This window comes from Aythya ferina, assembly GCF_964211825.1.
Source record: "Aythya ferina genome assembly, chromosome: 8".
In the NCBI taxonomy this organism is placed as follows: Eukaryota; Metazoa; Chordata; class Aves; order Anseriformes; family Anatidae; genus Aythya; species Aythya ferina.
The window spans coordinates 4,105,278-4,118,401 of NC_140304.1; the positions used below are offsets into that span (position 1 = coordinate 4,105,278).

A 13,124-nucleotide genomic window follows, 5' to 3' on the forward strand; every position below is an offset into this window, starting at 1 on the left:
AGGTGATTTAGAAGTACAAAGGTCTATTGACCCGTAGGCTTCAAAATGCCTTAGTCATTTTTACAAGGGGTGCATAAATCTGGGATTATTTGGCTCTTTTGACTTTCTTCCTAACATTACTTCTTCAAAGCAATGCACAATGACATACATTGAGTTACATCACAAAAGCTAACAAAGATAATTGCATTAGAGCTAATCAGGTTTGTGCACTATGATGTCAGTCAAGAGCATTTTCAGAACGCCATTGATGAACATATGATGCCAATCATTCTTGAAGACTAACGAAGCCATTTTTAATCCTTTCTCCTGGAAAGTGATGTGAAATAGTGTCCTAAGAATATATTCTCCAGTATTGCAGGATATTTATTGACTATTGAATGACTATTAAATACAAATGCAATATTTGTAGTTGTTGTTTGCATTTATATGGAGCTAGTTCCCTACAAAAGAGTTTTCTGTAAACTTGGCACAAAAAACCAGAAAGCTAAAAATTCCAAAATGAATAAGAGATGGCCTTTTTTCTTTCTCTCTCCTGTTATTTTTTTTTTTTTTCCTTTTTCGGGGGGAGGAGAGGGGGGCAGGGGGAGAGGGAGGGTGAGGGTGAGGACAACACCATTTTTCTTAGATTATCCAAACATCTAAAATCAATATTTTTCTCTCTACTTATTCTCTCCAATACCCAGTTTCTGGACATGTTTTATACAAGGCAAAGTGAAAGGCTTGGCTTTGAAGTCCCAGAAAACTCACTGGCCAAGTGCATCAGCAATTCACGGAAATACACATGAAGGCATAGAGCAGAGAATTGGTACAGATCAGAGAAACTGCAGAAGCCGCTGTATCAGTTCAGCTTCATTTATTAAAAGGAATTGACAAGATAGCCCATATTGGAGTCTCTGCTATATTACTTACAGAACAACAGGTCAAACTTTATGAGTAATTTCTATTCCTGCCTTTTGCGGATGCAAAGGTCTTTACCACAGGTGGATCATTTAACTCCCCAGAGGTATGACACTGTAATCCACCCAGCCTGATTTCTCTCCACCTTTATTTCTTAGATCATATTCTCCCTTTTTGCAATAATCACTAATTATCTACAATTCTGAAAATACAATTGAAACATGACATTCGTTTTCTTAAATCTCTTTCTGTGATTGGAACACTTTGACATGTATATACCTCCGATGCTTAACTGATTAGCTAAGATATGTCTTAGTTGAGGAAACTGTTTTAACACATGCTTTAATTCAGGCTGCAAAATTCTGCAATATTCTTTCATATTTAGTACAAATAATTTTCATCCTTGTCCTCGTTGCTTCTTCATTCTCCCCACAGTCATTTACTCAACCATGGGGCTCTGAAGATTGCAGTAGCTGTTAGTCTACATGAAGAAACTGTTACATTCACACCAAATATGATATGAAAATACTCCATTGAAATTCATCTGTTTCTTTAGGCTAATTTATATTTTAATGAATTTGGTCATTGGGAATTGAAGCACTTCAGCTTCAAAAATAGAGCTTGTTGAAAACCTTTAGCTGAAATATATAATTTTCAAGCAGGTTTTTAGCCAGCTCAAATCATCAGTGAGATCCTTTATTTAGTGAACCAACACTTCAATAAATAAGACACAGATCTGACTTAATATAATAGCCCATAATTTTGTATATGAGATACTGGGGTAGCACAAAAAGCATTGCACAAATGGGTTAGACAGACAAGCTACTTCTGAGGTACTATGTAGTTATAAAACACGTTTTGAACATTATTCTCAGATGACTTTGCCATTATTTTGTTGCAGGAGTAGCTTTTTTTTTTTTTTTTTTTTTTTTTTTTTTTTTTTTTTTCTTCCAGAAGAGAACTGAAATTAATTTAAAAGATGCCATAAAGATTTAATAGACAAGTTCTGTTCAGGCAGCCACAGGAATGGACTGATAGGAACAGGCACAAGGTGAAACTGGCGATGTCCCTGTCTGTAGTTACCAGAGCTGATCACCTGTACCAAAACTGCAAATTGAGCATAGTTCTTGCACTGGCATATGACACGGCATTTTGGTGGGAATATCCAGAACTCAGCTGGCAAAGCAAATTCAGGCATTAATGAAATTTCTTTGGGAAGGGATGTAAGCCTTGTCCATGCTGGGTGTGGCTCTGCCTAGCTGGTCCTTCTGAATTCACACAGAAGCTTAAATGCATTCATTTTCCCTATAGAAATGCACCAAATTTGCATTTTACCTAGGTTGAATTTAGTCTGACATCTGTAGAAACTAGATTTTCCATTGGCAATGCTCAGTTACAGGAAATCCGAGCTTTTAAAGAAAACCCCCAGACAACGGACATTTTGGAGCTCTCGTTCATTAGCCGGGGATTACTGATCTCACAGCTGCTCGAAAGCCTGCAGTGTCATGGTCAGGCTACAGTCATGCATGGTGGCAGTCGTTGCCTCTTTAAATAGATTACTTCAGTTTTGATGGAAAGAACATGCAGATTCAAGATCACAATCAGGAGGATGGGGGAAAGACAGAATGAGATTAAGAGAGATATCACTAACAAACCTCACACACCGAAAACAATGGCAGTAAAATCACAATGACAGAACAATCATTTATGTCATACCAGTTTGAGAGAACATCGATTTAAAAGGTGTAATCAGATCCATTTATTGCAAGAACTAAAAAAATATGGAAACCGTGGAAGTGGATACAAATACACCCTTTGCCATGTTTTAAGCCAGTAGCATAGCTTTACCCAATTAGAATGAAATTCATCTTGGAAGAAATATCTAATTGGGTATGGTAAACTTATTTTATTTTAAAAGAAAGACATTGATGACTCCTAATTATACACATACATGTTCCCTAAGTAAATTAGTTATTGTTAAAGCCATTATGCTGAGCGTGGCCTTATACAACAGTGTCATCTAGTGGTCAGCGGTCAGACTCCTCGCTTCAGCAGGAAGATGGAGATGGTCAATGAAATAAGGAACAACGCTGCGTTTGTCGGTCTGTCTGTTTGGCACACTGCGTTGCTTCGTATTGCTCCACGTCCCCGTTTTTTGTGCTCGTTTTGATGGCAGGCCTTTCGGCGTGCTGGCAGAAAGCACGGATGGATGGTCAGCGGGCGCTGCAGGAGGAGAAGGGGAAGCCTGTCAGCCACCAGCCCATGGGCAACGAGGGCTGGGCCTGGTGCCTCTGCCATGCTGGCAGCAAGGACAGCCTTGGTCTGTGTCTCTGCCTCCAGACATGCTCTCTGGACTCCCTCTGGTCCGGATTTATGGCTCCGGTTGGGGAAGTTTTGGTGGTGTGAGTGGTCAGCAGGGAGCGATCCCGGTGGGCCCGCGGCCTGCAGGAGCCTGGCCACCGTGCATGAGGCCAGCGCTTCAGCACAGCTCACCTCAGCAGACCCTCAACGCCATGCGTCTCTGCTCGACACCTTGCGCCTCTGTTGTGTTCAAGAACGCTCGCTAATACTTCGCGTCCGATCAGCCAGCAAGCTGTGCGCCAGGGGGGAGTACAAAGAGCATGTGCTGCCTCTGATTGCCACATTTGAGACAACACACCCGGCGGAATAAATAATTGCATTTTACAGATCTGCATCCTGGAAGTATTTGTAATTAATGGGAACCAGAAAGAACTGATGCGATGACAACATGCCCTAAAAGCTATGCATCACCATGGCCCTGAATAATCTTTCATCAGCTGAGCCCTGTTTCTACCATTAAATCTTGCTTTATGAAAAAGAATAAATCTATATTCTAAAAGTAGCTGAAAGTTCTGGATAATGACATTGTGAGTGTAGGCCTGATAGGGTCACCTACTACCAGTTTTGGCAAAAGACATGTTTTATAAGGTGTATAAAAATATAGATCCAATATGCTCTAAGATTCAATACTGATAATAAAGGCCAGACATGCGGAAACAGTAGTATTGCTCAGATCATTGCTGTAACAGGCTACTTCTCTTCCTAGAAGAGCCTTGGGGCCTGATACAAGCAATCTTGACAAATTAAAACAATCTGACATCACAAAATTGACACATTGGCAAGCTGTGATCTTTGAGATAACCAAACAAAATTCAGATTTCACCTCAATTTGCAGGAATGTGGTACTTTTTCCAAAAGAGACTACAAAGTCTAACATATTCCTGGAAGACTTGAGCCTGTATTTCTTGACACATAAATACCATAACTGGGATCATAAAAAGACTGGATTAAACTTGGAAGATCTTTTTGAGTATGTCTTACAAAAAATTCAGAATACATTACACACAGATCTTCAGCATTCAGTAATCACAACTAGTATTGTCTTGTATTTACTACTCCCCCTGCTCAATATCATTATAGAAAGAAAGGGGAAAGAAAGGGGAAAGAAAGGGGGGAAAAAGAAATAAAAAGAAATCGACTTCTTTGTCAAGCTTTTTTGGAGGTAAGAAATAAATCAAGGGCTGGATTTTACGTATAAAACCTGATCTCTAACCTGTGTGGGGTTTTCCTTACTCCCTGCTTTTGGGTCCCACTTACCAGGCTTTTTCTCTCAATCCAGCACTACTAAAAAGGGCTGCACTAAGTCAGCATTCTTCGACTGGATTGTTCCAGTGATCAATAGAGAAAGGACAATGATTTATTTATAAAGCAGCAATGCAGCACTACAAGAATTAGTTCTCTTCTGGAAGTGTTTCCCATTTTATCCCTACATAAAGGGATGTACAGTAAACTTCAGTGTGAATTGCAGTGCAAACCAAATCCTAACTTCACCTCTTCGTTTGTTTATCTTTTGGAAGCATTGTGTGTTGTTTTGTGTGTATTTTTTTTTTTTTTTAATTTAAAGCTTGTTTTATATTGATTTAGCAAGGAATAGGTAATATCCATATCAATTTTCTCACAGTGAGAGGTATTGGTAGAAAAACAGTTTTATAACTAGAAACAGAAATGACTGATCTAATTGACTGTTATGAGCTGTTCTGATTATATTTTACATAGATTATAGAGTTGACATGCATAAATAACATAGCCAAGTTTTGTATTTTAGATGCTTCGACTACTGTAGGAAGTATTGTTAAACAACAGTGAGGTCCATGTCTGCAGTATAATATAATAGAAATTGATATTTGCATAGTAAATGGGATACATGTCTCTGAGTTTCTTATTACATTGATTATTGCATTTGGGAGAAATAACATTCTGTATTATTATGGCAGTTTGAAAAATAATGTATCTGAATCTGCAAAAAAACAGAGCTCGGAAATCTGGGCACACAGAGTTTCACAAAAAGTAAATGGGATAGAAAGTATGTTTTACATCTTCAAAGCAGAATTTTTCCCCCTTTTGGGTTGCATGTTTCTTCATAATCATCATTTTGCAATATAATGTCAGAATGAAGCACAAAAGGGAATTTTTTTCCAACAATTGGAATTGCCATGGCAACACCCCAGATCTCAGATAAAGTTTGGTCCTGTACCGATAGTCACATTAGCATTTGTTTTTGTGCTGAACGCAATGCTGCATGTGAAAAGCACTTTGGTGTCTAGTTTAAAGTATAGAAGGTGTAATTCGATTATTTCTGAAATGTGAACTGTAAGATTTTGACAGCTTCATAGAAGGCTTCATCTTTAAAATCATGTATTTTCAAAATGATACAAATCGTCAGAAGAAAATTAGGTACAGCTGTCAATACCAAGAGCAGTTGTTTGCATCTCTAGTCTCAATTATGCTGAATTTGAGAAACTGCCCACTGCCCCCTTTCCAGCAGCTCTTAACTTTCCCAAACATGTTAATCCTGAAAATTTGTATTCATACACACACATAAATATATGAAGAAACAGGTGAAATTAAGTGATGCATTTAAGCTACTAAAGAATCAAATGAGACTATTTTCCTCAGACATCTTTATGGGGATAATTTCCTTACACTAATGCAAAGGATCTGTTGAAGATAAAGGCAAACATTTCTTCTCTGACACTTCAAAATCCTATCTAAGACATAAAGAAATTAATATCCTTTAAATTACAAATATTCTAACCTGGTAACTCTGCATATCTGCAAAGCACATACTGGTAAGCATATTTAGGGGATATTCAGGAGGTTTTTATCCTGTAACACTACCCTGCAGGCTTGTAGAACAACCTACCAGAAACAAAACACAGAGAGAGAACAAATGACCATTCCAGCTGGAACCCGATTCCTCCCCAAGCAGAAAACAAAACTAGAATATACTTCTAGTTTCACAGCACACAGTTCATGTTTCAATTACTGATTTTCTCAAATAGTGTGGAGACGGACTATTTTCAGAAACACATGTTGGTAATATATGAGATAACTGTAATTGCTCCCAAATAAACTGGCCATTAAATAGACAAAGTGCCAAAGTACTTACTATCAATTTTGACAGTTCCAGTGATAAAATAAATAGCCTAGAATGCAAGATTAGACTGAAATCCTGTTACAAAAATAAGTGAATTCACAAAGATTTGATAATTGGGCAAATGTTATGAGACACACAAAGAAAGCAATATAAATATGTGGTCTTGGTATACTCAAGCAGGTACTACATACTCTTCAATAAGTACAATGAAGAATGTCATAGGAAATGTTTCCATCTGAAGAAGAAATAGCTTAAACAGAAGACCTGTTTCTCCTTTTTCTTTAGGGGACAGATGGTTAAAGAGCATTGGCTGGGAAAGATTCTTCTAGAAATATGACATTAAGTGAGACAGTCATAGTTGTCACTTGAAAGATCCTAAATTCTAACGTTTTATGAGTACACAGAGTCTGCTTGAAAAATATGCTGGTGTTTGAAGTGCTATCTTCCTGTTTGTATTACAGATGTAACTTTCACTGCCTTCATGGGTCCGGGATGACAAGCCTAGCTACTCAAATTAAAAAAAAAAAAAAAGAGAAAAAAGAAATGTGACAAACAGCAATCTGTATATAAGGGTAGAATAAGCAAATGACCAAAACCAAAAGCACAAAAATATGGAAAGAAAAAAGCCCAGGGCCAGATACTCTTAGTTGTTTGGGGGCTCGCTTTGCAAGCACCCAGCAGAACTCTAAGTCTGCATTTAATTGCCCTAAGAGGTGCTCATTGCTCTCAATCTCAACACCTTGATACACTGGCATCCTACTTGACACACAAAGTACTTAGAATTAGGCAAGGTGTCCCTGGCCTCTTTTGAGATCAACAGCCTCTGCTGTTGTAAAGCCCTTGGCAGAAGAGTTCTGTGTGTCCCAGTCCTGAGAAGCCAGCAAGATGTGCTGCATCAGAAGCAACTTAAACGTGAATAGTTTGTAGCCTTTACTGGTAGATATTGGGAAATAGAAGGGAAGTCTTTGCTATAAATCTTAAATTTTGTTTAACTTTATATAGGAAATAACTGGGATCTGCTTTAAGACAGTAGTATATTTTGAATTTGCTTTTCTGGTTTTCATATTAGCCTGAATGATAATTCCCTGTGATGTGTGGAAATAGATGAGCTGAGCTGTGAAAACTCAGAACTTTGGAGACTGTAAGCCAAAACACAAAAATGGGAGGGAGCTAGGAAGAGGCAGACAGCAGTGAGACTACACCACTGAGAGTCTGAGGTTTTTTAGGCTTTTTCTTGCCACCCTACAATTTTGCTACTAGTTTCTCTTTGAGGGGAATAATTTGTAGGTAGCTGTGTCACTGGTTGCTTTATCCACAATCATGCAATTGTGATTTTATTATGCAGTGTTGTGTTTTAATAGTCATTTGAAAGCATTACTGAAATATCTCACTGCACGTTATGATGACTCTTGTACCAGTAACTAAAGATGTAGTCCCCGGGAAGTGCCATTTATTTCAGTGGAGCACAGCTGCACTAGAGGAAAAAGCCTGGGGCACCCGCAGCAGCAACAGGGAAGCAGAGGGAATCAGCAGTTTCTGTCTGTTTTGAAAGAGGAAATCTGTCTTTTAAAGTATTTATGTGCAAACACCTTGCACAATTACAGACATTTCTAGAGTAGCCTCCCATTCGTTTTTTTTTCTGAATTAATTTTTATTCAGGTGTTTTGACAATTTTGCTAATCTTTTCCTTTGCAAATAAATATATCCCTTGTACAGAAGTCTGGCAGCTCTTTATTTTAGTATCCAACGTGCCCACACGTGGAGGTTACACGCTATGAAAAACATATGCCCCTTTTCAGCTTGTGCTTGCGCTCTAATGGAGGAAAAGCAGCAAGTCTTTGCAATACCTTTCTTCCTATGCAATTTTTTTTCATTTTAGTAATATTTTTCTTAAGTGTAAAAAATGAATAATTGAAAACTGAAAACAGTACTTTTTGAAAAACATTTAAATGATGTTTACAACAGCCACTGTAAGCAGTCATTTATGTAGAGAAGCAGAGAAAGGATACAAATAAAATTCAAGTCAATTTCAAACCCCTCACCTTTTCCTAAAAATTAGGATTATATTTTTCATGACTCCAGATTTAGTAGGTTGGGCTGGAAATCTACTTATGCTGTCAAAGTTGTGCGTTGCGATCTGAAACAGGTCACTTAATCTATATCTGCTATTTTTCCTTTTCCTTCCTTAGCCATCTAATTTATACAGTGAAATATCAGGACAGACTATAACACTCTGCTGCCGATACAGCATGTAGAAAAATGAGGCATGAGCTTTTAAATACAGTATTCATTATAACACTGACATTAGACATTCTTTAGACATTAGATATTTTACTGTTTTACAACGCAAATAAGAACATCTTAGTTGGGGAGGTTACATATACATGTCACGGAAGCACGTTTAAGAACAAGCATATATATGAAAAAACAGGAATCTGAATAATGATTAAATTTCATTGGGGGTAAATATCTGATCATGAAGAGCATTTCCTGCTTAGTTCATAATGGAGGGTAAGGTGCACTCATTCACTTTCCCATGATGTGTAAATTTTTAGTGTGTATAGTTTCAATAATTAGAAAAGAAATTTGGATGCTAGTTACCAGAAATAACAAAAATCATCAAGATGCATTTTTCTCTTGTTGCTTTTCTCTTTTTTCTTTTTTTTTTTTTTTTTTGTTTTTATTTCCTTTATGTGATGTCAAGAGATTAAAGTCCAAACCACCTAGCTATATCACTGACAAAATAAGTCATATGACATGCTCAATTTTTAGAGTCATTAGCTATCTGCAGTCTTAAGCAGCGGAGTTAAAAAAGCTAAAGAGAAACAGACAGAATATATTTGAGAGTAAAAAGCCTCTGTGGGTGTTGATGGAAGTATATGGAAGAAACCAGCGAGAACAGTGGATAATGGAAGATTGCTGGTGCAGGTAGTGGGCTTATCTATATGACAAATTGATGAAGAATGAGGAGGAAAACTATGTTGATTTAATGCTGGCAATTTGAAGCATAGGCTGCACAGCTGTTTCAGACAGAAATACCAAGATAAATTCAGAAGCAACCCTTGCTCTGACAGATTAATAAAATACCAGGAATTATTTGAGCTTCTTAGGGGAAGGGATCACTAAAGAGCCCTTCGAATACCCAAGATATTGCACATAAGAATAAAGGAATGGCTCATCCAGCCCTTGGCTGCCTGTTATCAAGAACATGCTTTAAACTGATAGCCAAGCTTTTCCAGCAGACATGAAAAATACATATTAGAAGTGAAAAAGTAAAGAATAAAGTGAACATCTGCTATTGATACAATTTTATGAAAAAAATACCAGTAGTAGAGCCTTCAAAAAGGAGAACTAAGAATGGCTTACCTAAAATAAGAAAATGTGCTACACTGGGTCTTATGTTTTAACTTATGCTTTTTAAGCTTGTTGTTAGCAATAGGAACATTTATCCAGATAAATAGAAAATCCAGACTTTTTATAATTTACAAGTTATGCAAACTGACATAGTGTAAATATTTTTGCTGCTGCTTTAATCATGTCTGTGAATGTTAAGCTCTTCATTGTCTGATCAAATATGAAACATCACACTGTCCAGAAAGAGGGACATGGAGAATTTTGGTTCTGCCAAGTGTTTAATATAGGGTCTGCATGCTCATGGCAAATAATGTCAGTATACCCTGTAATTAGTATAGTCTAGCATATTTTAACTAAACAGAAAGCCATTCTACTTGGATGGATTTTTGAGAAAAAGTCTGATTTACTGGCATTCTTGTTCAACTCCAGACAATCTAGCGCTCTCAGAAAGCGAGGCTGCTCCAGAACCCTTTGGAAAAATAATATGGATTAATTTACATACCAAGAGAACAGTGCTGAGTGTTAGTTCACAGAATGGTTAGGTTGGAAGGGACCTCTGGCTCTTTGCTGGGAGGGAAGATTGCTATGGAAGAATGCTTATGAAGAGGTAAGGCAGCCTGCTAGCATTAAAGTTAAAGAAGAAAAGAAAAAGAGGCTTTGGTATCCCGCCCTTCCTCCCTCAAAAGAGAGGATTACTTTGGAATACTTGAGTGTGATGGCTCACTGATGAATTATTCACAGGAAGGTAGGACTCGCTTTCTTTCCCAGGGGTTACAGCAATGTCAAGTGAAAACATGTCAGTCTGCCAAGAAATACCAGTGGTGTGGAATAATTCTACTGGAGATGACATAATCACTCCCTCTAATGATAAGAGCACTTTTGATGAGTGTATCTGAACTAAATTCCTGCAATGGATGCCAAGCATTAGCAATAATTTGATATTTAACTTGGGGAAAACTGGAAGATTAAACAAGCTCCTATAAACAACTTCTACACCCATGTTTTATTTTTAATTTATCAGCATTGCCTAAACTTAATTATTGCACAGTCCTCTTCCAGCACTACTTTTAACAGTAATAGGTACTGTAAGCACTAATTTTAGAAGTAAAATGACCTGTGTTGTAAGAATGCCCACCTCATCTCAGTTCTAGGAAGAATTGCTAAAGCTTCAGTTCAGTGGACTGTCCCAAAGGGCTTGGAAGAAGTCTTTAACTGTCCTAGTTTTCTTACAGTCCCTGTAGATGTAGTACAGTAAATGTGGTATTTAGAACACTTTTGGTCATCTATTTATCTAGAACTCTTTTTGGAACCCTTCATGAGATCAAGCTTTTTGCGCTTTGTATCTCAGCTGCAATGATTTCTGTTTTAAAGCCCATGGACACACTCCTATGACGCAACCTCCATTTTCCACCTTGGTCAACATCATCACCTCTAATGAGGTCAGAATAAAGTATTTTCTTACTTTTTAGGTCATACTTTCAACCTCTGAACAGTGTTCCCATGCTCTTCCTAGTGGTTTATTTCTGTGAGTGCAGACTTACGGCTGGGAAGTTTTACCATGTTTAATACCCAGTGTGAGGCCTCGCTCTGCCTAACGTTTGTTCGGTACACCTTATTCCTATGCTTCTTTACCTCTTTTGCACAAATTTATTTGCTGTCTGTTTTGCATTTTTTTTTCATCCAGTTCATTTATTTTTAATTATATAGCTATTTGTCCCGTTATTTTTTTTTTTTCTGCAATGTTTCCTTCTTTGTTTTGGTATTAACACCATATAATTTTCAATATCTGAATAAGAAAGTTCCAGGCTTTTCTGAGCGGCCTAGGTAGACTGATTTAATCATTCATATCCTTAGCATACCTAGGCTTGAAATCCCCAGTTACAGACCTACTTGCCTTTATCTTACCATTCAGTTTTATCTGAATAACACAAAATATGTTGCTCTTCAATCAGCTCATCTAGAATATCTTCATTACTTAAATGAAACCTTAAAGTTGGCCTCTAATTGATGGAGTGGAAAAAAAACAAACAACAAAACAAACAAATAAAAAACCACCAAACCACAATGTCAGCTGTGATCAGCAGAAATAGCCAATACAATATTATTAGCATTTGTTCTTCAAGCTATACTGAAGAAGTTAAATACTGCCATATGTGGGGCTGCCCACCCATCTGTTCACAACTACTGGTCATATTTAATGCTTTAACAATGCATAAACCATTAAACCATGAAGTGCTCCGAAAAGATCCTGTTTGGTAGCCAAATCCAACCCAACGATGTCCTACAGATTCACAAAATTAGTACAATTTTACTAACCGTTATTCCCTGATTTTGAAGTGCTTTTAATTCACATGGAATTTAGCTACACTATTGCTACTTCTTTCTTCAATCTACCACATAAATTAATATGCAAATCTACTCTTTTTGATTGCTACACCCCGTGCCAGACCTCACTGTTTTTCCCACTGCCTTTCTGCAATCTTCTAACATTCCTCATTTCACTGCTCCAGCTCATTGTATTTGCATACAAATACTTTAATTACTCTATCCTGACCACCGGCAATTTTCATCCAGATTAGTGAAAATCTTTCCGCTGGTTGTAGCACCTACCTACAGTCTTGTCGAACAGACTTGCAACAGGCCTGTTACGTTTCCCTGCACTTGCTTGCCCAACATCCAGCCGTGTCCTCCCAGACACAGGAGGCTGTGCTCAACCACAGAGAAGCGATGAACCCTGGTGGCACTGGTCGCTCACCGGCGCACCCCCCAGAGCAGGACAGGCAGAACAAGGCCGAGCAAGGAACCCACCCCTCAAACCTGCAGAGGTGGGACCACACTGGCCTCCCTGGCTGCTGCTATCCATGCCATGACCTCCTCTTCAGGCTCTCCCTGTTTCTGCTCTCCACTAGCTCCGTCATCGTTGGAATAGACTTGAACTTTTTCTGCCTGTGGGAGGTAGGTTTGGCAGTTCAGAAATCTCTACCTTACCCTCCTTTTCTCTGTTTCAGACTCATTTTACCAATTATGCCAATCTCAATCTCAACCACACTTTATCAATGCTATTTCCTTATTTTCAGTGTCCTCAGCATGCAGCAGAATATTTCATTATTTACCTTTTGATCAATTCTGAGATAATTTGTTTTCATTCTGCTTGTATGGCAGTTACCTAAAAATTGACTGATTCATTTTTAAATGGGCATAATTTTGTTTTAGAGCCATTAGCATTTCAGGCCATACTTCTATTGGCAACTTGTTCCTTTAGGTCCTGTACTGAACTGTGTATTACCTGCTTTTTCATACTATAAAATTAGTAATGAGAAAAAATACTTTATTCAATAGATCGAACTTTTTAACATGTTGAATACCCAGTGGATTATTCAATCCCTTTTCAGCTGGGTTTAAGTTCACGGCTACC

At 37.8% G+C, this 13,124-nt stretch overlaps 1 long non-coding RNA gene across 1 annotated transcript; it reads right to left on the bottom strand.

Annotated features, from left to right (window-relative positions):
- Window positions 1-838: 838 nt before the first annotated feature.
- On the bottom strand, window positions 839-12,421 carry LOC311440787. Its single transcript, XR_014695582.1, has 2 exons — window positions 12,320-12,421; window positions 839-3,120 (listed from the first exon to the last, which is right to left on the bottom strand). It is a non-coding gene; the product is annotated as an uncharacterized lncRNA (long non-coding RNA).
- Window positions 12,422-13,124: the final 703 nt, after the last annotated feature.